This window comes from Podarcis vaucheri (assembly GCF_965113315.1).
Source record: "Podarcis vaucheri genome assembly, chromosome: 3".
NCBI classification, from domain to species: Eukaryota; Metazoa; Chordata; class Lepidosauria; order Squamata; family Lacertidae; genus Podarcis; species Podarcis vaucheri.
This window is the reverse complement of record NC_138761.1, coordinates 56,507,909-56,533,763: the sequence shown is the minus strand read 5'-3', so window position 1 is coordinate 56,533,763 and position 25,855 is coordinate 56,507,909. Positions and strand designations below refer to the sequence as shown.

Here is a 25,855-nt window from a genome sequence, read left to right as displayed (position 1 = left end):
TCTGATTGTTTTGATGTTTTTATTAATTGTTGTTTAGCACTTAAGTGTCTTTTATGAAAGGCAATATACGAATATTTTAGATTAGTTTTATTAGATTTTTTTTTAATTAGGGAAACTGTAAAATAATCATTTCACTTGTTCTTAAGTGAAGATATTTAGTTCTTGTAAACCAGTATTTTTAACTTCACACTCCCTCCACAGCCTCTGAATGCTTTTTGCAAATACAGGTATACAGAACACGTTGTCCCGAGTACTTCTTGTTTCTGTCACTAGCAGATCAAAAATAGATTCTCGTGTTTTATATTAATTGATAAAGAACTGTGTTCATATAGTTTAATTTTCAAAGCCTAGAACTATGAAAGTAAAAAATAAAGAGCTAGGCAGGCATGTAAATAAATGTGTGATAATCATTGCAACATGTAACTTTGCATCATATTTTAGTGCTGATCTGCTGCCGTTCTTTACCTACCCTCCAAGAGTACGTTTTTCAAAACAAAGATTGGTTTTCCTTTCTGAAATGTTAGAATGGCTAAAATGAAGTCCAGTGCAGTGTTGCTTAAAATAGAGATAAAAGGGGTTATGCAGCGTATCATTGTCATGTAAAGTTATAGTTCTGCTGGGAGATGTTTTCTGTAAGTCTTGGTCATAAGGATTATTTTATTTTATTTTTTACAAAATGAATTAGTAAAATGTATTTTAGTTTGGGGAAGGATCTATTTAATCACCGCTTTGATCGCATTACAGGAAAGTAACTTCCTATTTCGTTTAGTTTTATAATTAACATGTATAACAGCTGCAAATATTGAGCACTGTTTACAATTTACAACATTTCAAATATTAAAATAGTATATTTATTTACCTGGTTCCTTGTACTCAGAGTATGTCCAACAGCGCTCATACAAATTGCTATCAGCAAGTCTCCCTGTGCCCATTCTGTCATTCCCTCCTTCTCAAGTCCTTCTGTCTTTGAAGATGAGATTGGAAAAGAACCAGCAAATTTGGCAGTGTATTTTTGTGGGCTTCCATGTCAAGAATTTTGAATTTCATGCACTCAGCAGGGTACAGTGCACTCTATGACATATAATCCCAGAATATGTTAACTTTGAGCAAAATGTACTGTTTAACATATGCATGCTTTTTACATTTAGTAAACCCTTTCTTTCACTTCTTCTGACATTATTTCAGTTCAAGATTCCCCCACCTCCCAGCCCCATTATGCCTCAAACAGGATAGATGTGTATGCTAAACCTAGTTCAGATTGAATTGAATCAAAAATATCATTTATTGGCAACAATTTTCTCATCTGACAGAGGTCAGAGATGACAGAGGTTTATACAGAAGTAGCCTCAATGCCAATGAAAATAGGTTCCTTACACACTGCAGCTTCTGATGTTTTCTAGTCTTTTTTTAACTACTACTTGTTGGTTAAGTGTCCTATTTTCAGGATGCCAACAAATTGCCTTCCTAGGCTGCCTTGCCACTTAGCTCCTAAAAGTATTTTAAAACAAACATGTGTTTAATGAATATGAAAATAGTAAAACCACAATAAAGGAGCTAAGTCTTTGGCTCAAACAAGTGCACAAGGTGATCTGCTTAAAAAAAATATTTAGCCACCTGGGTGCCAGGCCAGTCTTCTGACATATTCAGAATCTGTTTTAAGGAAACACTGGGATTGCTATTCCCCCTTGCCATCAGTTGTGACTGGGGGTGACTGATAAGCCTAAGCCACTGGAAGGCATTCCTGTTTGGGGATTGCAATAGAACAGGGCAAGATCTGAGCAAAAGCTTCTGCAGACGAAACATATGTAGAAACAAGGAAGAAAATGGGCACATTTTCCATGATCGAGATGAAGACTCCTCTAAACTGAGTTTCAAGACCATGCATAAAACTCGATTGCCTGGTCTGATGGTGTAAAATAATATATGCATGCTGACTGGTAGCTTCAGTGAAAGGGCTATTTACATCCCTTCACTGTAACTGAGTTTCTGCTTTGCTCTACCATGGCTATTTGTATGTTGTGTTCTTGCTGAGGAACTGCAACATGTAGTCCTGTAGATACAGCAAAGCATTTGACTGGAACTCATAGAGGAGAGAGCTATCAATGGCTACTAGCCACGATGGCTGTGCTTTACCTCCATAGTTCAAGGCAGCTATGCTCCCGAATACTTTCGTAGCTTGGTTTTTGAACAGCTTAGTTCCCGAACGCTTTGGGTCCTGAACGCTGCAAACCCGGAAGTGACTGTTCCGGTTTGTGAACTATTTTTGGATGCCGAACGTCCGACAGGGATTCCGTGGCTTCTGATTGGCTGCAGGAGCTTCCAAGGGAGGGGCTAATTGTGATGATGCTGGGAGAGGCTGTTTGTTTGTTTGTTTGTTTGTTTGTTTGTTTTCCTCCTCCTTGGCCCCAGAAGCTATTTGTCCTGCAAGGGGAAAACATACAGAGGTACCCACTAATTCATCCTTGGAAATGATGCAGAATAATTTGTTGCTAACTAGATTTATGTATGCTGTTCCTATGAGGAAATCACTTCATTGGGAATCCTAGGTTTTCTTCATAATATCAGTTTTCACCTTGATACGCGTTTGAAGTTAGTGATACCTCCCTCTCTTTCTAGTTTTATTATAAAACTGAAACTATTAAAGATTAACCCCATATCTTAGTATTATGTTATTGTATAAATAGAAAATGTGGAAGAGTATTATCTTCTGTGATTTGAAAATGTGCACTAAGTCCACCAGTGCCAGCCTGGTATCCCTTGTGTTCCTGCAAATGTTGCTTAAATATCTTATATCTCGTTAACTCGTTATACAGTAGTGCTGTAGCCCAAGTTTTTAAACAGCATTAAACCTAACTGAAGGTTTTGTTTTGTGTGCCAATATACTTCAGTGCATCTTTCACTGACAGCTGAAATGTAATTAATAACTTCTTAAATGCCATATTCCCATCCCAGCCGCTTCCAGTTCTGTTTGCTTAAAACTGTCTGGCCATGTTCTCAGCCTTTGTTCATGCTCCCTTAAGTGAGAATGTCATGCTTCCTTTTTAACTGAACTTGTGGAACTGGTCAAACTAGATTGACATAGATGTGTAAGATTACATTTGCTATTCCTTTAGCTTTGTAGACAAAATGCAGCCCTAATGATGCCTCTGTCTGGTTCAGGGTACATTAAAGCATGCGCTTTCCTGTAGGATAAATGATGTGGAAATCTAATTCACCTTGATGCGTCCTTTCTGTCTATTTCTTACATCCCTGTGCTGTGTCCCCCCCTTTCCTCCTCCCTCCTTTGAAAGTTGTAGAGAAAAGTTCAAAGCAACAAAGTTCTCTCTTCAGGCATGTGGAGTGAATAAGGAATGATATGATAGGGAATGAGGGGAAAACATACTCTGGCAGTCTGCTGCACTCAGAATGTTGAGTTGTTCATCAAACAGCTGTGGGTAGTGAATGGCTCAGTTTTGAGTGGACTAAAGGAGCAAATAGACATCGTGTTTATATTTCGAAGGGTATCCTAAAACTAGCCTTCTTTTTCAAGTTTTTTGGGATTATATAAGCTTTTTGTTGTCGTTAATGGTGCTTTCCTAGCTTTCCTTAAGAGAGTGAAGGTCAGTGTTATAACCAAGCTGTTCTCTTTAGGTAATAAAAATTTAAGAGATTTTAAAAGTAGAACACATTGCCTACATAGAGTAATCAGTGATCCACATTCTTCTAATTTGTGTGTCTTAGTTCCACATATATTTTAGTGTGCTTTATATCAGTATTTGAATAACCATAAGGGGCAGGGTGGGTTGGAAATTTTAAAATCTCAGTGAATAAATAAGTCATGGAATAAATAACTTACACCATTTTAAAAAAATATGAATAGATACAGATTTAGCATGGCCCACTCCATCATCTCAGTTGGAACTCCTTCGTTTCACCTGGTTATTAAACATTTTACTTGTCTTTTGTTTCCTCTCTAGCTTTCCCTATTGTTTTTTTTGTGGGCAGAGACTGTATTGTTTTAAAATATTTGTTCAGCTCCTAGATAATTTAAATAAATAAGTTTAAATGGGCAAAGAGGTGCAGTGAATCTCCATACAAGCGAGATGAGAGGAGTGCTACATCCTGTATTCAGATGCCTAAGACCATGCAGTGTGTAGTAACTCCCTTTTCTCTACAGGGTTCCTCATCAGAGGAGACTAGACTACCCCAGGAGGAATATAGTAAATGGCAGATGAAAAACTATGGGTTATATGCAGTGTCCCACACCTGGAGTTCCATATGTGCAGCTGGACTTCCCTTTCCTCTGCTCCCCATGTGCCCCAAAATATGCTCTCTGCCTTCCAGAGCAGATTTTGAGGGTGCATAGGAGGCTGCAGGGAGATGAGCAGGAAGGGGATGTTTTGTTATGCAGGTAGTTGTTGTTTTTTTAAAATGGTTTGTAAAAGATTTAGATTTGTAATCTTAAACTCACGAGTAAAGTCTATAGAATGCGTAACTTACTCTTAAGTAACCTGCTTTAGATGTGAATTGCAAATGTGGATTTTCCATCTACAGTGGGTGAAGGGGTTATGAATTGGGCATCCCAGACTGTAAGTCTGGAGCTGAGAACCCAAATGACTGTACTTTGAATCTTCTGTGCCATTTCCCCCACCTTATTCCAAGCTAAGGTGTTGGATCTACATTCATGGTGATTCCCCTGGGCAGCACTAAATTTACTTTCAGGTAATTTTTTTACTTAGGTAAAGAAGTGGATGGGTGTATTAAGTCAGTACTGTACTAACATTTCTCCACTCATTTTTATTTAAACATTTCAATTTATTTTAACTAATTTCTGTTGAAATCCTAAAAATCACCAAGGGAACCAAATTAATACTGGGAACCAGAATATCTGTAAAATGAATAGGAGATGAATTTAGCTTGAAGGTTTAAACATCCCTTTTATTAACATCCATATTACATGTAGCAATGTGGGAAACGTGAACAATTTGGGAAACGTGAACAATTTTGACTGCATACTTTCACATGGAGAGACAGTCTTTTCCCTTTTGCCAATCCATTTTACCATTGAAGCATCTGACCTAAAGGAGGTTAGCTGAATGTCTCAGTGTGGTGACTTTAAACGGTCTTTGTATGAGTACTTTGAACAGTGCTAATAACAATGGTTTCTGGCAATTGCAAAATGGGATCTGACCAATTTTAGTAAAATAGTGGCACTGGAGCCACAGAGCTTATTTTTGAAATAGTGTTTCAGTTTGAACTGAGTTAAAGCGATCATTTTAAAGAAACAGTTTTTCACCTCACTGTAAATGATAGACAGCTACTAGACGAGGTAATGATCTGTCTTCATGTTTGATGCCTCCTTTTATCAGTCCAAGGTTTTTCACTGAGTCAGATCTATTGATTAGCATTAGTCTACTTTCCAGGAAACTCGTTTTGCATTGAATGTCACACCCTAAGTATACTAAATATATGCCAAGAGAGTGCTTGAACTCTGTTGAACGCTGCCTGGTAAATTATATGTTTGCAGAGTGTTTTTAGTAAGTGTAATAGGTATGAGCCCCTCAAGTGTTAACTGAGGTCATCTTTCCCTTGTAGCAGTGTGGAGAATATGATGGATCAAATAGAAGATAGGCACTGTACATTTACCAGTATTTTCTAGGATGCAGGTAATGGCGTGCATGTGATATATCTAGTGGCACATAGTAATAACTTGTGGAAGAAATATAATTTCTATTCCAAATCAGCCAACGTAATTTACTTAGAAAATTTAAATGAGGGTGAAAAATAAAGAAAGCTTGCTTCATTTGTCACAAATCAAGTATTGTCAGTTCAGAAACCCTGGAAAGTTGGGTGTTCTCTGGGTGTATTTTTACAAACCTCTCTTTGTTTTGAGGCAGTGTTTGATGGGGTTCAGGTGCTACTCTTTAAATAAACTTGGGTCACTTCTAAAGCAGAAGGTGAAGTACAATGCTTCTGAGTAATTATGTTAATTATACTGATGGGGGCCAGATAGGAATTAATTGAGACCTTGGGGAGATGAGAGGAAGACTGAACTTATATTCTATGACTGTGGTTGCCTATTGGTTGAGGGTTTTAAAATTTATAATAAAGGCATTTTAAAAAATAACTTGAATGGTTGGGGAATTGACTTATCCCCAAAGGTGCAATTGTTAAGGAATCTTGAGTTAAATCAAAACTCTTTTATTATATTCTTTTGTTTAGATGATAATGTGCACATTTGATTCAAAATACGCCCTTGTGCTCATTTTGCTGAAGGACCCCTGGACTCTGCCCAAAAGTCCTGCTCTGTTGGCATCATTGATTAGGAACACAGTCAATATATATTATTAATGCCATTCACGGTGCATTTTTCCACGGAATTCTATCCATTTCAATAAGAATGGCATAGGAGTGCTTCCTCCTTGGATTGTTAGTCCCTTGGTTTTCATTAGATATAGTCTGGAGACTTTGGCATTTAATCATGACTTTTGCATTGTTGGTCTCTTTCTCTCTGTTCGTCACTTCCACTTAAGGGCACAGAATGGAATTTTGAATCAGATGAAGAAAACAATCACTATTCCTAAAAAAATTCTAATTCTGTTTAGGTCAAACAATCACCCACTTTCCCATTTTCCCATGACCAGTGTACTGGTTACATCCTTCTTTGTACTCATTCACTTCTGTTATGATTTCATAGAATCATAGAATTGGAAGGGTCACCTAGTCCAACTCCCTGCAATGCAGGAATTTCAACTAAAGCCTCCATGACAGATGGCCATCCAACCTCTGCTTAAATACATTCAGTGAGGAGAGTCCACCAACTTCTCAGGGTGTCCATTCCACTGTTTAACAGCTCTTACAGTCAAAAAGTTCTTCCTGATGTTTAATCAGAATCTCCTTTATTGTAACTTGAATTCATTGGTTTTGGTCCTAGCCTCTGGAGCAGGAGAAGACAAGCTTATGGTCTACTAGGACCCCTAGACCCTTTTCACATGTACTACTGGTAAGCCAGGTGTCTCCCATCTTATATTTTTGCAGCTGGTTATTCCTAAGTGTAGAAGCTTACATTTGTCTTTATCGAAATTCATTTTGTTAGTTTTGGCCCAGGTCTCCAATCTGTTATGGTCATCTTGACTCCAGATTCTGTCTTCTGTGGTATTAGCTACCCATTCCCATTTGGCGTCATCTGCATATTTGATGAGCTTCCTCTCATCAACTGAGGGCTTCTAGAGTGGTTTTACTGTGCAAACTAGCCTCCAAACAGAAGAACTGTAGAGTGGGAAAAGATAATTATATTGTATTTTGAATGTTATCTCATTCTAAGAAGAGAGAGAGTTTTTGTATTATCTACAGTTTATATACATTTATATCATAAAGGTGTTGTGCAATTTTAACTATAATTTCCGCTATGGTAGATGGCATTTTTCCACATGGTACTGATTAGAAATACTCCAAATACTCTCATGCGTGCTGACTGCTTTTCTTTGCTCATATCAGTGCTATATAATATAATCAGATGCTGACTTCTTCTCAGGTGAGTGTACCAGTTTGATTATGTATGCTAAATGAAGGACAAGAAGAGGGATAGTGTTTCTTCTGCTCTCTTATCTGAAAACCCTGGCATTAACTTGGTAGAATAAAAACGATATCATGTGGTAGGCTCCTGGAGCGATTTTACTGTGCAAGCACTAGCCTCCAAACAGAAGAACTGGAGAAGGGGAAAAGGGAATACAAAGCAGAAATGTAAAACCCACAGAAATAGGAAGAGATTTCACAATATTCCATTCCTGCTTTCTTTTAAAAAAGCCATTTATATATCCTGCACTTAACAAATGTGGAAATTTCTACTTTGTTATCTTACCTGTCAGTTGAAATTTAACTAAATACTTGCAGTAGGGTTGTGTCGGCATAAAACTCCCTGAATGACTTTAAGGTACTGCACTGAAAAATTCACCCCTTGCCATGCCACTTCTCTACCAGTCCTGATCTTCACAAGAGCTTTCTGGCAATGGTGCAGGTGCCATGATAGCACAAGGACAGCCCTGCTCTATGAAACCCAAGACCCAGCTAGTCCTGCAGTGTGATCTTAACAGTGACCAACCAAATGCCTACAGGAAGCACACAATCAGGACACGAGTGCAGTAACACTTTCCCACTCATGTTCCCTAGCAACTGATACTCAGAAGGCATTATTGCTAGTAGCTATTGATAGCCTTATCTTCCATGAATTTGCCTAACCCATTTTTAAAGCCATCTAGGTTGGCAGCTATCACTTGGGCACTAGGTGCCTGGCTCTCAGTATAGTTATAGAACAACAATTTTTGGTGCTCTGTGGCCAATCCTAATGCTTACTTGTCTGTACAGAAGCTCAAAAGATCAGTCCATTAGATAATCTGTAAAAATGTCTTAAACCTTAAAAATATATATAAGATAACACTATTTGACTTGTTAAACCAATTGTAACATTGTATTCTTTCCTGTTATGCTTCATGCATTATTGTTGCAAACAAGAGTGCTTCATCTAGTTTTCACAGAACAAAGTCTTAATATTAAATATAATGAGTAATAGTTCTCATTAACTGTGATATAAAACATTACATTCTCAGATCTCTGGTCCAGGTACTCTTCTGTTCTTTCTTCAAAATGAAGATGAACACATCTAACCAATGAAGGTTTTTACTCCTTGGTAGAGAGGTCCACAACAGTGTCACAATACATGATAACCTTATAAATTGTCACTTGCCACTTCGGAAAGCTGTTCCGAAGTGGGGAGGGGGGCGGAAACACCTGCCCCCGCCGCCCCACTTCGGAAAGCTGTTCCGAAGTGGGGCGGGGGGGCGGGGACACCTGGCCCCGCCGCCCCACTTCGGAAAGCTGTTCCGAAGTGGGGAGGTGGGGCGGGGACACCTGGCCCCGCCGCCCCACTTCGGAAAGCTGTTCCGAAGTGGGGCGGGGGGCGGGGACACCTGGCCCCGCCGCCCCACTTCGGAAAGCTGTTCCGAAGTGGGGAGGTGGGGCGGGGACACCTGGCCCCGCCGCCCCACTTCGGAAAGCTGTTCCGAAGTGGGGAGGAGGGGCGGGAACACCTGGCCCCGCCGCCCCACTTCGGAAAGCTGTTCCGAAGTGGGGCGGGGGGGCGGGGACACCTGGCCCCGCCGCCCCACTTCGGAAAGCTGTTCCGAAGTGGGGAGGTGGGGCGGGGACACCTGGCCCCGCCGCCCCACTTCGGAAAGCTGTTCCGAAGTGGGGCGGGGGGCGGGGACACCTGGCCCCGCCGCCCCACTTCGGAAAGCTGTTCCGAAGTGGGGAGGTGGGGCGGGGACACCTGGCCCCGCCGCCCCACTTCGGAAAGCTGTTCCGAAGTGGGGAGGTGGGGCGGGGACACCTGGCCCCGCCGCCCCACTTCGGAAAGCTGTTCCGAAGTGGGGAGGGGGGCGGAAACACCTGCCCCCGCCGCCCCACTTCGGAAAGCTGTTCCGAAGTGGGGCGGGGGGGGGCGGGGACACCTGGCCCCGCCGCCCCACTTTGGAAAGCTGTTCCGAAGTGGGGCGGGGGGGGCGGGGACACCTGGCCCCGCCGCCCCACTTTGGAAAGCTGTTCCGAAGTGGGGAGGTGGGGCGGGGACACCTGGCCCCGCCGCCCCACTTTGGAAAGCTGTTCCGAAGTGGGGAGGTGGGGCGGGGACACCTGGCCCCGCCGCCCCACTTTGGAAAGCTGTTCCGAAGTGGGGAGGAGGGGCGGGAACACCTGGCCCCGCCGCCCCACTTCGGAAAGCTGTTCCGAAGTGGGGCGGGGGGGCGGGGACACCTGGCCCCGCCGCCCCACTTTGGAAAGCTGTTCCGAAGTGGGGAGGAGGGGCGGGAACACCTGGCCCCGCCGCCCCACTTCGGAAAGCTGTTCCGAAGTGGGGCGGGGGGGCGGGGACACCTGGCCCCGCCGCCCCACTTCGGAAAGCTGTTCCGAAGTGGGGAGGTGGGGCGGGGACACCTGGCCCCGCCGCCCCACTTCGGAAAGCTGTTCCGAAGTGGGGCGGGGGGGCGGGGACACCTGGCCCCGCCGCCCCACTTCGGAAAGCTGTTCCGAAGTGGGGAGGTGGGGCGGGGACACCTGGCCCCGCCGCCCCACTTCGGAAAGCTGTTCCGAAGTGGGGAGGAGGGGCGGGAACACCTGCCCCAGCCGCCCCACTTCGGAAAGCTGTTCCGAAGTGGGGCGGGGGGGGCGGGGACACCTTCTGAAGGCGGGCAGGGGGCGAAAGTCTTTGTCCCCCCTGCCTGCCTTCCCAGGGGCTTTTAAATGGCCCCGGACAGCAGAGAAGTCCTCCGCTGTCCGGAGCGATTTTAAAATGCCGCCCGCCAGCATTTTAAGATCGCCCCGCACAGCGGAGAAGTCCTCCGCTGTCCCAGGGTTTTTTAAAATGCTGGGGGTGGGAAGAAAAGCCCTTGTCCCCCCCCCCAGCCTTCAGAAGAGGTCCGGGGACAGACTGTCCCCGGACCTGGCCTGAAGGTGGTTTCCCTAGGAACGCATTAATTGATTTTCAATGCATTCCTATGGGAAACCGTGCATCGCAAGACGAAAAAACCGCAAGACGAAGAGAATTGCGGAACGAATTAATTTCGTCTTGCGAGGCACCACTGTATGGGCCTCCAAATGTGTAGATATATTTTGTTTTTGTGTGCATGTTCTTGAGCGTTTTCCAGTGCAAATACCTAAATTGTTCATGTGGAATAGAACTAATTTTCTAGCGAATGGTGCAGCGCTCCCAGGATTCAGAGACATAAGAAGTGGAGGGCAGTTGTACCTTTTACAGTGGCACCTCTGGTTGCAAACGGGATCTGTTCCGGAGGCCTATTCGCAACATGAAAAGCCCTTTCCGGTACTTCCGGGTCACCGTGGGATGCAACCTGAAAAAACGTAACATGAAGCAAACATAACATGAGATATGACTGTATAACTTATTCACACTTTATCTCTGTCCTCAGTATGAACTTTTCTAGCTACTTACCAAACAGATGATGTGAACTCAAAAGAGTCTGTTTAAATCACTGCAACATACTTGCAGCATACCCTGTTATAGATCATACATACTCCGGATAAGGAGATCCGTACGTGTTTTGCTTCCTAGATAAAAACAACTGCATTGTAAATCAGGTGTATAAGATTTTTATTTGTCCATACCACACAGCTGTCAGTTAGATGCACATCCCTATGCACATTCTGGAGCACCTAACAATACCCATCTAGAGCTGGATTAAAATGTGGATGTAAACATAGTCTTTGGATAGTCTCAAGGATAACTGTTTTTTATTTTCTTTTTATTCAACAACATTTATATACTGCTTAATTGAAAATAAACCTCTACATGGTTTACATTAAATCAAAACATTAAAATTATTGGAAAAAACAGGTATTTAGAAATATACAAAGGCGTATTTACATACTTTATGAATAATATAATAGTACTAATATAATAGTAGCACTTTGAATGTGACCTGGTAGCAAATGGGCAAGCAGTAACAATACTCAGTAATATCTAGCAAATAACTAATTGGCTGGCACTTTCAGTTTACCAAGGAAATCAAACGTTTCTCACAGCAGCAGCATGGATATGGAAGATCCTTCTGTTTTCCATTTGGTTGCTCTATCATATGCTTGTAGCATTCTCTCATGATAAAGTAACTGTTTTATAGTAAGTGAAAAAGAGGGTTTGGAGAGGGGGGCATGGGTTATAAGGGAATGATAATGATATCAATTCATAAACTGTTACTAAAACATCTGGCATAGTTTTTTTGAAAAAGATTTTGGATTACTGTTCTAAGAAATTAATTCATTTTTTGTATTAAAACAAACTTTAGTTTTCCAAATAACATTTTTTTTCCTGAAGGGCATAACATGTTGGCAGTCACTCAATGTGTTGGTGATATATTACCTTAGGAGGAGATTTATGTATGTTTCAAATAATTCTCTAGACATCTTGTAGCTCTAGTTTGAAACAAAGTAAATCATAACCCAGAGCATGTTTGTTTGTTTGTTTGTTTGTTTGTGTATGTTTAACCACATCATTTCTCCCACATGAAGCCAATGAACTGCATCACTTTTTGTAAATTTTAATGATTTTCTTCCTCTTTGCATAAAACAGAAGGAACCTGCAATTTTAGGAGTTGTGCATGTGTTGGTACTCCTACAAGTTTTGGGGTGAAAGTTGTGTGTTTGCAGGAATATGTAAACACACGCTTAAAACCAAGTTGATTACCTTATTGAGTGTCTCTGAAAGCATTGTAACATTAGTTTTTAACATTTTCAATAGACTAACCATATAGTAGTGCTCCATATGTTTGATTACTTTGCTTTCCTATATATTTACTGTAATTATGGAGCTGGCAGTGGGCCAGGATGTCCTTCCCTTGGCCTTTGCAGCCACAGAGCAACTGAGCAACCATTGCAGAAGCTCTTTCTGGAAGGGACTGGTTCCTAGTTGTGGTCCTCTGGCCATTGATGGGGGTCAAATTGATTTTCTTCTTGCTGCAAGGCAAGTGGATATGTTATCCCAAGTGTTCATTTTCAATCTTTTAATGGATGTATTAGAAAGCTCAAAATATTTAGAATGAAAGACTGTGGGAAAGAAATGCTGAATAAATGTTTCACTAGCAACAGCTGAAGTTTTGCCATTGATTCCATGGAATTTTCAATAAAGATACTTTGAGTCAAACAGTCTTTAGGTCTCATCTCCACATTTAATTCTACAGATTCAAAAGCATGAGGGCATGTTGCTATCTGTGTATATGTGATAATATATAATGTGTCCCAGAGACACAGAGCCCTGAAACTTAGTATACATTTATCAAATTGGATATTTTTAAACTTAAATTTAAAAATCTGCTATAGCAATAGTAGTCTGAAGGAAAGACATTTGTACATTTCATGTTCAAAATGGAGCTCATAGCATGTGTCCCCAAGTGAGGGTACTTCCTAGCTCCCCATAAACATGATCGTTGGCATGTGCATAATCCAAGATACCCTGATTACTTGAAAAGCTTGTAGAAGTCTCTCCCTTTAAATGGTATGGAGGGCAAGCAAGAAAGGTATTTCAAAATGTTTAAAAAGACTTCCAATGAATGTTTACTAATAAAGTTTCAAAATGGGGCACCTTTATATCAAACGGTCAAACAAATGGCACAAAGTTTTCCTCATAGTAGCAGCCTTTCTTCCAACATAGAAGAACAGAATAAGGCTCATATTAGGAAACAATGATGGCATCAGGATTTTTCCACTGTACCTTTACTCTGCCGGCACCTGCCTCTTTTTCTTCAACTTTCCCCCTTTGGAAAAGTTCAGGGAATGCGGCACTCAAGAAAATGTTTTACAGATATTTTATAAATATATTAAAGAAAGAAGCTTTCAACTTGTAGGAAGGCACTTGTGAATTATAGAGACATTGGAGAGAAGCCAGCTGTCTGATCCAAATATACCAAGGTATTGTAGAAAGAGGACTTGGAGCAAGTACATCACCAGTAATACACTGGCAAGATGTAGCACCACTGATGCCCACGTGTTCTAAAACAATACAAAAAAATACTATTATGTTAGGAAAAGTTAACATCAGTCCCAAGGAATCCTGGAAATTATAAGCCAGAAATAAGTTACTGGCTGATTTGCAGAAACAGACAGGTTGAACCCTTTGATAAGCACAGTGTGTTATTTATGACCATTTTTGAACCATAAAGCTGCTAATTACGTTGAAATAGGTAAGAGCCCTTTACCTGTTGCATACAACCCCATTGTTTTTCACTTTGCAGTGGTAATTATTTATTTTATAAAAGTGTTTAGATAGCCCGCTTGCATAAAATATCAGAATAGTATACAGCAATATAAAAACATAGGGAACTATTAAAAGGGGTACAGAAAAATAATTAATAACTGGCAAATGCACAGGCCTGTTGGCATTAAAAAGTTTTCAAGAGACACCTGAAAGTCAGAAGTGATAATGCCTGCTGAATCTCTGCTGATGTACCACAGCAAGGAAGTGGTGATACTAAATGTCCAACTACTGTATTAGGCCAGTCTGGGCTCTGTAACACAGGGGACAACAATGAATAAGCAAACCAGGAAATCTCTAATTAACCATAGTTTCCAGTTCCCACAAGCTAGGATATTAAATCAACTGAAACAGGAAAATCTACTTAATTAGAAGCTTTCTTTTTTGACTGTGGCTTTCTTAGTGGCACAAGCAAAGCAGCTGCATGCATAGGCAAGATCAAGTTATTAAGTTGAGGTATGTGTCCAAGCACAAACTAACATCAATATTATATTCTGTTTCTGATCTTCAGGGCCCAGCACTTGCAATTATGTGGCCCAAGCAGCTCATGTGCAAGAGGTATCAGCTGACTTGGGATCCCTGAGTTTGCAGAAGTACAAATATGCTAAGATATGGGGATCCCTATGCGGGTGAAGCATTACCCATAGCTTGGTGATTTCCACTGCCACTGAATGTGAAAGTGGGGGTAGCTCAACAGGCTAGGAGATGAAAGTTAAATTCAGACATGACTTGAATGTAGTGTGTCTATCCCCAACCCATCTCAAAAAATCCCAGAAGGTAGTAGCATACAGAAGAGGCCCTGCTCTTTCAATTTCAGCTATTTAGTGTGAAACTTCTTTTTAATAGCCCTACTAATGCAAATGAAATTTAATTGTCTCCAAATTGCATGTTGGAAGGGCCATTGCTGGAAGAGACATGCAATGTGGCTCTGCAGTAGCCTTCACACTGAAGGGTGCAGGTTAGGCTCTGAGTGGTTTACTACCATCATGCAGGGGTTTCCAGCATTATTTTACCCCCTGCTGCAAGTTGCAAGTTGACTGAAACTGAGGGGGTACAGCAAGCTTACAGTATTATCTGTTGCTTTTATCCCAAAATTGTTGGTTGCAAGTGTAGCATACAACAATTCTGCAGTGTACTTCACTGTTAGGTCCCTGTTTGAGGGTTGTTCTGAAAGTAGTCTTCAAATGGGTTGGGTTAAACTGACTGAGTACACTTTTACATGCTCAAAAATGTAACAAAATAGATTTTACCCATTAAGGAAGACCCACGTTAGAGCAGGGTCTTATGTATTTGATGCTGCTTTTTTATTTTAAGCCCCCTGAAACACAGACAACATGTGCATAGCAACACTGAACAGAAACATTGTTGCATGTAGAGGATATCCACTAACCTTTAAATTGATCTGCTTCCCTTGTAGCATTTTTTTTTCTTTTACAGAAAGTGTTCATATGCATTTTATTAGAATTCAGTTCCTCCAAGGGTGAAGCCAACATGTTTGTCAAACCATACCTTTCCAGCATGGATCCCATTTAGATTACTCCATTAACTAGATTTGTCCCCAATTTAAGCTGTGCATTAGCAAGTGATGATATTAGTATGGGCACTCTGCTAATGACAGTTTTATTCAGTGATGAGGGAACAAGAATGCTAGGCAGTGCTCTGCTAATCACATAAAGTGTTTGCCTAGGTGGCTGTCTCTAGACCCAGTCCTTTTTATATGCTCCTAGTGATTTATTTGCTTGGCATTTAAATATTAAATTGTGTCAAATGAAACTTGAACAAGAGACGTCTTATGAAGATTTCTGTGTAGTAGTATTCTGTACTTTAGTGGGAGCATCTAATAAGAAAATGGGGATCATAGTCCTTTGTCTCCCCATCACCAGCAATGTCCCTGTTCCACTTTTGGGGCTACTTTGCCTCCTTTCAGATTCCTATACACCACCAATAGCATGCATATCATGTGCTGGTTCCTTTTGCCTGGTGCTTGAGCTCAGAATTGCTCTGAAAACAGGAGACTGGATAGCATTTGCTGGAAGAGTGTTTCCCGGTCAGAAACCACGTGTTACACGCTGGAAACTGCAGTACTCTCTCAGCCAAGTTTATTAATAAAGTTGCAATCATATGTCTAGATAATGAACTATCCCTCAGAATACATTTTTATAGTTTCAGTAGTTAACCATATCTGTGCTTCACCAAACAGGGTAGGGTGGGGAATCTGTGGCTCTCCAGATGGTGTGTGCTCCAACTCTCACCAGCCCCAGCTAGCATAGCATGCTCAATGGTCAGGGTTGATAAGATTTGCAATCCAGCAATGTATGGAGGCCATAGGTTAGCCCCCCCCCAAAAAAAAAAATTAGGGTGTTTTTTGTGTTTTGACTATTGTGATATAGTTTTAAGTGCAATAATTTATTAGTGCTTTTGTTCCACTCCTGGTAGCCACTGTAATCATTGACATTGACCAGAGTCTAACCATACTTAACCAGAGCCCAATATGCTGTTTACATGCAGTAGCCAATTTACATACTGAGAATACTCAGCAATATAAGCAAGTGAAACGTGAAACAAAATGTCACATTGCATCTTAAGGCTCAGGCGGGCACCAGTGACTAAAATTTATCTGTCTTGCCTTCAAGTCAGGAGAGCAGGGAGATGTCTTTCATGGGTGTCCATGTGTGACAGTTTTGTAAGGCTGCTAGGCCAGTTTCACAGGCACCCACAGAGGGAGATTTCCATGCCTTACCACAAGCCAGAATAAGAAAGTGTAAATCTCACTTGTTGACAACTGGGCTCAAGCAGCCACAGAGATGGTAAACATGTGTGAGGGAAAATCTGCCCCCTCTTGACGAAGAGTATAGTCATACGTCGGGTTGAAGTAGCTTCGGAATAAGTATTTTCGGGTTGCGCACTGCGGAGACCTGGAAATAACGGAGTGTGTTACTTCTGGGTTTCACTCCTCGCGCAGACGGTCAAAATGACGTCATGTGCATGCGCAGAAGCGGCGAATTGCGTGCAGATGCAGGTTCTGTTTGCTTCTGGATGTGAATGGGGCTCCGGAACGGATCCCGTTCGCATCCAGAGGTACCACTGTACAGTTGTCTGCCTGCCTATTAGCTATGATTTGGGGCTTTCACTTATCCACACAACTAGTCCATGTAACAACTCTACTTCCTTGTCAAGTCACCCACCTTGTGTCAGAAGGGGGCAGAAATCATGGTAGCAACTAAGTAGATGCTTTGCTTGGAGCCCATAGCAAAGTAAATGTGAGCTTGCACCTGCACTTGGCACTCATGGTAGCCAGATTTCGTAGTAGTGTTAATGCAGCATCCATGCACTGTCCTCCACTCTTGCAAGATGGAGGGTCAATATTGAAGGATAACTGCTTTTGTATATCCGTATTCTCCTGGTTATACAGAAATTTTCCTCTTCAGCGGTGGTGGCCTCATTTTGCTTCCAAACTCATTGGGAGGAAGCTATTGACTTTGTTTTTAAATGAAATGATATTGAAGCTCAGTTAAGGTAAGTGAAGATGCTGGGCCAATGGCAACAGTGATGTATGAAACCTAGGAGGCAGGGCTGAAATCTCCCTCTTCACATATGTTGACACAAAAGTTACAAAATTAACTCCCCCCCCTCTATTGTCCATGCTCCTCCTCCTTTAAACACATCTTCCCCCTCTCTTTTGTCCTGTTCATCTTACAGGAAATCTGCCATATATGTTGTTTGTCAAATATGTAGCACTGTAGCATTGTGAAATGTTGAGCAGAATGATAATAGTTATCACACAAGATGCCTATTAAGGAGCACAATGTTATACTTAGCACTCTGTGTAAGGCCTATGGGGGACCAATTCATGTAATACTTCATGATGTAATACTTCAATAGTACTGTTACCCAAGGCGTTACGACAATAGTACAGTATGTCTTTGTTCAAATGCTATCCCTGCAAATTAGTTTCCTGTGAACAGTGAGACTCTGCATGCTTAAATAATACAGAATACATACATTATTTTGAATAGTCCTTTCAAAGGATAGAACAGCATACTCCACATACAACGCTTTTTCTGCCGCCACCCCCAACAAAAATGCTGCCAGTTAGGGTTGTCTGCTGAAATAAGGGTCAGAGAGAGGCAGGTCCATCTAGATTTTGGGAGGGGAGGATACCAGAGTGGCAAAAGCTGTGTTTTTCCTGGTATTCTAATTCCATTTATTTAAAAGAAAACAATAGAAAGGAAAGGACCTTTTCAATTGCAGTGTCCTGATTTTTGAACATTTCATCCAGAGGGGTTTGCTTGGTACCTTCTGTGAAATCATACTGATGCCAGGCAAATACTTTATTTTCCCAGGATTTTGGGCTGAACTGTTTTTACCAGATTCTTTAGTTTTATCCTTTTGCTGTTTTCATAGGCCTGCTGCTTTTACCATTTTTATATGTGTTTTTAATTTTATTGTGTATTTTATTGCTTTATCTAAGCCACTTCAACTGAAGTATGTGGTGTAAATTCTAATAATAAAAAATAAAAACCATCACTTCACTGATGGTGGCAAGCGATAACGTCATGATGGAAACAAAAAATGAAAAACCAAGGAAGAGTCAACCTAGTTTGCTGGATCATTTCACTCAAAGTCTAGCTTACTGGGACTGGCTCAAAGCCAGCATACCTCCTCTTTTTCTTGCCCACCCAGGGCAGATGAGAAACAGACAGCACAGCCATAGCAGCAGGGGCGGAGGAAGGGGTGTGTGATGGGTGTGGGCTGCGCCAGGTATCACCACTGAGGGGGGTGACAAAATGCCGGGTGGCACTCACCGCGTGGCCTGCAGCATGCCAAAGCCATGCATCTCTCCTGGGAGAGACGTGGTGGCTTGGGCATGCGCTGGCTCCGCGCTGCCCAAACAGTCCGCCCACTGCCCCCCAGCTGTCGGGCGGCTGAGTGGGAGGAGTCAGGCAGACTCCGGAGGCCCTGTGGTATGCCCCACCCCTATGGGCAGCACGTGGTGCCCCAGGTGCCTGAGCGGCTTCCTCCACCACTGCATAGAAGTGAACATTGCAGCACACAGAAAGCATAACACAGGAGTGGTTATGTCTCTGTTAGACTCTGTCTCTGTGAAGGGAGACAGCAGCAGAATAGAAGTCTGGATCTTGTTGCCCTTGTCTATGTATGTGCATGAAGAGTGAGAAAATGTTTATTCCCTCCCCCCTGGCTGGCATGCTTCATGTCTTGCCTATGCGTTGCATGCGTGTGACTGACAAAGCCTGTGGTTTGGCTCTCTTTCTTGAGTTATCTGTTCTGCAAATATGTTATTTTCTTTTTAATAATAATAATAATAATAAATTTATTATTTATACTCCACCCATCTGGAAATGTAATCTGAAAATTGTGTTGTTTAATGGGGCCTGATCTGATGATACTGCTTGGTGGCTAGGAACTTGTATTAACTATATACGTGGATGAACGAAACATTTTCTACAAGCTCTGCTCCTGGGTGTAGAGTCTTCACCTGCCACACTTTTATTTCAGGTGTCGGCCACCATATTTGGACAACCATTACTTAGTTAAATGTAAACACTTCCCTGTTTCTAGTTGTAACTATAAACAGAACAGTGTAATGAGAGCTGGGTCATACAATAGCTGTTTTTGCATGAGAGCTTCCCTAAGACGGCCCGCCCTCTCTCCCTCTCCCTCTGAATGTTTATAACTGTGTCTGTGTTCTCTTGCTCTCCTTTGCTCTGCTTCTTGCCCATCCTCTCTCCCTTCCCCCTTCCCGTGGTGGCCTGCCAGCCAGTTAATCATTCATCAGCATGATAATTTACCTGTTTTTATTGGTTGCTAAGATCTGATTTTGAAAGGGAAAAATACTTTTGAAATGTGAAGAAGAAAGAGATGTTTTCCTACCTTCAAGCACTTTTCCCTGGATACAAATGTTTTCATGCAACAGACCTATCTTGTGAATTGCAGATGAAATGTTTTCAAGTGGAAGCCCCAAGTCAGGGAAATATCTCCTATGGGCTGCTGATAAAGATGAGGAGGCACACTGGAGGAAAAAAAGAAAAAGTGGGAGAACTAAGGACTTTTAACTTTTTATTTAAAAGGCGGGGGGGGAGACATATTGGGGAACATGTGACGTGAGGCCCCTTTTATTGTCAGAACCCCAATCTGCGGGCAAAACACATACAATGATAGCCCGTATTTACAAAAGTTGTACCTTTAATCCCCAAAAATAAAACATCGGGATTGCAACACTAAAAAGCTACGTTGAGAAAGCCAGCACATGAAAACTCCCAGCAGTCTCTTCTGCCCCGCCTCTCCCCCTTCTGAGCTTTGGAGATTTTATTGCTGTGCTTTTCCTCCCTGCCTCCCTCCTTCTCTGCCTTATCCCCCACCCCCACGCATAGGCTCTTGGAAAAAAAATCCTCCAGCCTGACTAGAAAATCAGCCTTGTTTCCTCAGAAACCGCAGCTGCTGCTAGCAGAAAACACGTCAGGCCAGCCCTCCAACACGCACAGATGTGCCTTTGTAAATCCATATAAATGCTGAGAAGGATTGCGTGCTGAGGGCAAATATCCTCCCTTCAGAGGATGGGGCCAATGCAAATGGCAGGCCATTTCTCTTTTCTTAAAGGCAACCCCTCCCTCCACTTCACTCAGTTTCCCCTTTAATTGTTGTTTGTTGCATTAGGGTTAGGGTGATCTTTTTAAGTTTAACCCCTCTATAAATCTGGGAGTCACGCACATATAAAAGCGATGGCAACTACTTCACTCCCACACCTCGCCAGCTTTGTTCTTCCCTCACAGGCATCAGTGAGTTGCAGTGTGGTTTGTTTTTCTTTCCTTCTCCTTTTTTACATTAAAAAAATAAAATAAACCACATCTGAAGATGAATTCTGCTGTTCACGGAGGGCACATCCAAACAGAGGGGATGAGAGAGGAAGGGAGCAGAGAGGCATTTCTTTCAAAAGTTTCTGCTGACATAGGAGGATGCTTAAAATAAAAATGTTGCTTTAAAATTTACAGCGAGGCAAGGAGCGTTGTTTATCGTGCCATCTTTTAAGCACACAAATCCACCCTCATCTGTTTCTCCCCCCCCCCTCCTATTCCCATCCCTCTCGGAGTCTTTCTTTCTCTTCTTCTTCTCTTCTCCCTCCCCCTTTTAATATAACTTCCAGGCGGATGAGTTGCAACTCGTTCTGCGTAATTAAAATGAGTGGATGATGGTTGAAAGAGGATGGAAAATAAGATGGGGGGAGGAGAGGGAGGGAGGGAGGCTGGCTGGCTGGCTGAGGGAGGAAGCTATAAGAGCATTGGAGCGCTACTGCTGAAGCAGACAAAAACAGGTCTGGTTGCTCTGCCGAGGGGGATGGGGCGGCTCCCTGCCATTGGCTCTTTTCTAGGCTCCAGAGCAGCTGTGGGAGCAGAGCGCAGGATGGCAGTTACTGCTTAGGCACTTTGGTTCCATTTGTTTAATAGCTGCTAGTCTGAGCCAAATGCAGCCTCATCAACCTTGACTGGCGGGAAAACCGACTCAGGGCATTTTTGTGTCTTCCTCTAAAGCAGAGCTCTGCCTACGCCTGCAAACTTTGCTTTTCTTCTCCGTCTCATTGTTGCTCGCTCCTTTCTGCTGGGTCCAGTTTTACAGGGTGAGGGTTTTTATACAGCCTGTTTTCCGATAATGTCCATGAGGATCTCTCTCTCTTCTTGAGAGAAAACACACACACACACACACACAACAGCAGGAAATGCTGTGCATTGCTTGTAACCAGTTGACTATATAAACTGTGTTTGTCTCTTCTGCTTCTTTGGTAAACCATCCGAGTGTAAAGGCTTGCTAGTCACCCTGGGTAGAACTTTTATTTCCTTTTGAGTTGAGTGTTACCTTTCTTGGATTCAAACTCTTTTTATTCTAGCCTTTTTAAAGTATTAAAAGTCAGCATATTAATAATGGGGTGAAGGGATGTGAGCCAAAGACCTGTGTTAAGAGATAGAAAATTGTAGTAATTGTGTACCATGAACCTAAGTGACTTTGTATACTGCTTAAAAGTAAAAACCTCTAAGCAGCTTACACTAAAACATACACTGAAAAAAGTCAGTATGCGCTATAGTTTCCTGTGCAGGGTTGGAGAACTTTATATTTGTAACCTGCTTAAGCAGAGGTTGTGAATGCATATGAACCTTCCTTCTTATATCATCTAATAAAATCTAGACAGGGCACAGACAGAAATATAAAAACATCTATTACACATCTAATCCTAGAAGTGAAACTAGGGTATATGCTTCTGTGCTTGTTTATTCTTCCCATACGCTTTAAAAAAAAGGATTTTATCACTTTGGCAAGAGACTTTGATGGGCATTTTTCTATTTTTTGCTTTCACAAACTATTTCCTATTGATGAGAAACCTGTGAGTTTCATTCCAAAATCTTTTAAAATATATTATTTTATTCTATCTATCTATCTATCTATCTATCTTAGAACAAACCAATCCAAACTACACAACAGTTCCTATGCATCCCTGGTATTTTTCTCCCACCGTCCCCACCTCTAATATCATCAGGTTAATTTGCACAATCTGTCTGTCTCTCTCTCTCTATATATATATATATATATTCAGTGGTACCGGATAAATTGGCACAAGTTTATAAGTTGTAGTCTACAGGGTCTCTGAATTTTTAATTAAAGAGGCAATCTTATACTCTTCACTCCCTTTCTCTTTCTGTGGGTGGGATTAAATACCTCTGGTGATGAAATATCTAGTACAGAAACTAAACATATTTGCCCCTTGATGAAAAGTGTATTTCTGAGGATTTAGGGGTGGTTGTATTTAAATAAAACTTTCCACTTGCACTTCCCCTCCCCCATATTATTATTGTACTGCTAGGCTGACACCCACTGGTAACAGTTGGTCTGAGATCACTGCTGCAGACTAAGCCTCCTGAGCACAAATACTATTCTGTTGATAACTGATTAAAAAACAAGCAAAATGCATAAAAAACAATTTAAGAAAAAAGTAACTTATTTTATTTCTGGTATAAGTGAATGCATGGGGGAAGACTTTGAGTTGCAATTTTAGTGAGAAAATGGATTGTATTCTTTTGAGTAATACTCTACTATAGAAGCTACAGGGAGGGAGACAGAACTAATTGCTACCATATTTGGACATATATTTGTATCGGTAGTGATTTAAATTACATTAAAGTAACAGTGCTTGAAACTCCTATTGTTCTAGGTGCATTTTGTGACAAGGAATTTTATTAGCATGAGCAGTTTCTGAGCTCTGGGTGCAGTACTGCACCTAAGAATTCAGATTAAAACTGCAGAGTGGAAGGAAAGAAGGACCTTTTTCTGCCTCCCCACTTCCAGCTACTCTCTGAAGACTGGAGAAGAGACCCTCTTAAAAATATTGGGGGGGGGCAGGGGAAGGACTAGACCATGTGAAAAATGAACATATTTTAGCTGCATTCATTCATTTTCAGCTTTGTATTCTTGTTATAAAAAAGTGTGCCTAGACATTCATTTGTTGCGCCTATAACCTAGGTTTAAGGTGCTATTTAGTGCCTAGCTTTCATATCTCAGTTTCTGACACTGTAAAGTAATCATAAGAACTTCTGCTTGCATAGGTCATTTTAAGTGGGAGGTAATGAGACGCGAGTGGCGCTGTGGTCTAAACCACAGAGCCTAGGGCTTGCCAATCAGAAGGTCAGCAGTTTGAATCCCTGTGACAGGGTGAGCTCCCGTTGTTCGGTCCCTGCTCCTGTCCACCTAGCAGTTCGGAAGCACGTCAAAGTGCAAGGAGATAAATAGGTACCGCACAGGCAGGAAGGTAAACAGCGTTTGTGTGCGCTGCTCTGGTTTGCCAGAAGTGGCTTAGTCATGCTGGCCACATGACCCGGAAGCTGTCTTCCTTCCTGCTGGAGCAGTACCTATTTATCTACTTGTACTTTGACGTGCTTTCGAACTGCTAGGTTGGCAGGAGCAGGGACTAAGCAATGGGAATTCCCAGTCGCGGGAATTCGAACCGCCGACCATCTGATCGGCAAGCCCTAGGCTCTGTGGTTTAACCCACAGCGCCACCCGCGTCAGATCTACTCTTAAGGATGACTTAAGTCTGAATCTACCCAGTAGAACAGTGACTCCAAAATTCTCTCTCTCTCTCTCTCTCTCTCTCTCTCTCTCCACCCCCCCCCCCCAATTAACTGAAAATTGCTAAAGGTCAGCAGACTACTTAATGGTTTTTCTGACTGTTGTACCAATTGTAATGTGTTGGCTTCCACTCCATAGATTTCAATGCTAGCTGTAGTACTCTGAATGAACTAAAAAAAAAAGTGTTTATGTTTTGGGGGCAGAACCATGTTGGGATTCCCCTGCTTAGGCTAAAATGGTTTGTGGAAAGGCTTATGATAACACAGTTATTTGTAAACTCATTGAAAGACCAATTACAGCAAAAGTTATCAATGACTAGCTTCCCCTTGCTTTGAACTACACATTCTACATTTGAAAGAACCAACTTTTTCTGAAAAGAAGTGTGTGGTACATTTGTATGCATGAAATGGGCTCTAGAAAACATGAAAGTGTTGAAAAGCTCTTCCAAGTCTGGATAGTTTAGAGATTAAAGCACTAGCCTTTCACCTTTGAGGGTACACTTTGAGTATTTCCTCAAAGCCCATGTAAAATAAGCTGCATCGTCTAAGTTCAGTTTTTGGCGTTTCTACTCCAGAGTAGAGAACTGATGCAGACTTCATAATTGGAGGATATAGATTCAGTTGTGGGGCTTGGAAAATGTCTAAGGTGTATTGTGAAGTGTTTACACTTCCATTAGCTTTCTGGATTTTTACATATGTAGAGAGAAAAAGTAATGAAACATTCTCTCTACAGAGATCACCAGAACTGCTGCTCTTCACATTGGGTAATCTCATGTGCATGTCTGAGCCTGTATTTTAGAGCTGTATGTTAATGTGTACGTCAGCATTTATTAGTTATCTGTTTGCTTGCATCTCATTAGACTTGGGGGATATAGGTGTATAAAAAGTGATGCATTTCTCTAAGTTTTAAAAACATATTTTAGTGCTTTTCAGACATTGGGTACTGCTGTTTTCCCTGTAGTTAGTTTTATTCAGGTTCTAGTCTGATGCTGTTTTAACTTTTTCATGCTGAATTGTTATATTTTTTCCTACTCTGCCCAGAACCTTTTGTTAATGGGTAGTATAAAAATGCTGTTGAAAAATAAATAAGGGTGGGTTCAGCTAATGAGTCCCACCAATGAAAGCTGCACACACTTGCTTAACAGGACTCCCCCCCCCCTTTCCATTCATGCCCCTTCAAATTGGCTCAAGTTCTGGAGAGAGCAATTGTTCCCCTAACCTGCATGACTTGAGTCGCTTGTTGAATCACCAAAAACTCTGCTTATTCTGCTGAAATCTCTCTAAACTGCACTTGTTGTCATAGGAACATACAAAGCTATAGTATACCACATCAGACAATTGGTCCATATATCTCAGTATTGTTCAAACTGACTGGCAGTGGCTCTCCTTTCTGTACGCAAAGCAAATGCTCCACCACTGAGTTGTAGCCTCCCCCATTTCCACTGTAGAGTAGTGAATTGATTTCTAACTTCATAGTTGGAGATGATAAGTTATGGGGCTGGAAAGGATCTATATGGTGAACAGTTTAAGCATTCACTGACCATGTTTAGACGTGACACTAAACCATACTTTAGTGCACCATGTATGAACCTAGCAAGTCTGGGGCTTGTATGCTTCCCTCTCCTCCAGCATGGCCTTGATTGAGTAGGACACTAGAAGCTCTTGCTTCTGTTTTTGATTAACCACAGTTTACTGTTAGGTCTGAACTCTAAACTGTGATTAGTCTTAATTAAAGTAACCTGTATCCTTTGAAGCTACTGTCATGACTTATAGGTATTCATGGTTTGTAGTTTGCTTTTTTCAAATCATTAACCTGTGGTTAAGCAAAAATGGAAGCAGAAGCTTCTAAACACCTCCTCCCAACTGTGCCAAGTATTCCTGGGCAGCTATATTCTAACCCTTATACCACATCACTCTCCACTTCATACAGTGC

General features: G+C 41.8%; 1 protein-coding gene and 1 long non-coding RNA gene across 16 annotated transcripts in view; one reads left to right on the top strand and one right to left on the bottom strand.

Moving 5' to 3' along the window:
- The window catches only part of ARID1B (AT-rich interaction domain 1B), a 355,979-nt gene that overhangs the window by 143,554 nt on the left and 186,570 nt on the right, over nucleotides 1–25,855 (top strand). The gene's annotated exons all lie outside the window — the stretch shown is intronic.
- Nucleotides 11,124–20,650, bottom strand: LOC309528116. Of its 2 annotated transcripts, XR_014217522.1 has the most exons (4): nucleotides 20,522–20,650; nucleotides 19,685–19,823; nucleotides 13,253–13,530; nucleotides 11,124–12,498 (listed from the first exon to the last, which is right to left on the bottom strand). It is a non-coding gene; the product is annotated as an uncharacterized lncRNA (long non-coding RNA). The 2 variants fall into 2 exon arrangements; XR_014217523.1 differs by lacking the exon at nucleotides 13,253–13,530.